The 296-nt window shown below is 49.0% G+C and overlaps 1 protein-coding gene across 1 annotated transcript in view; it reads left to right on the top strand.

Moving 5' to 3' along the window:
- chic2 (cysteine-rich hydrophobic domain 2) overlaps positions 1 to 296 on the top strand; it is a 9,515-nt gene that overhangs the window by 4,327 nt on the left and 4,892 nt on the right. The gene's annotated exons all lie outside the window — the stretch shown is intronic.

The raw sequence follows: 296 nt of genomic DNA, 5'->3' as shown, positions 1-296 counted from the left end.
AAAACTATGGACAAATGTCAGAAGTGTGGACCGGCGCTGTGTGGCGGGGTTGCGCGGAGAGTAAGAGGAGAGAGAGCAGAGGAGAGATCCAACACAGGCACGGCTTTAAAGAAGGAATGGGTCATGTTACGAAAAATTAAACCATATCCATATAAACAACATTGCAGTGGATGCGAGGACATTAGGTGCACCGGTGCGTCCTAGAGGAAAAATATTACCCGTGCCCTAGAGCCCTGTAAGCTAACCGACGCTAACTAGCGCAGACTAGCACTGGTCACTGCTGTTGTCTGAAAAAC

This window comes from Etheostoma spectabile, chromosome 2 (assembly GCF_008692095.1).
Source record: "Etheostoma spectabile isolate EspeVRDwgs_2016 chromosome 2, UIUC_Espe_1.0, whole genome shotgun sequence".
Classification (NCBI taxonomy): Eukaryota; Metazoa; Chordata; class Actinopteri; order Perciformes; family Percidae; genus Etheostoma; species Etheostoma spectabile.
The sequence above is the reverse complement of the archived record's forward strand: the minus strand, read 5'-3'. Positions and strand labels throughout refer to the sequence as shown.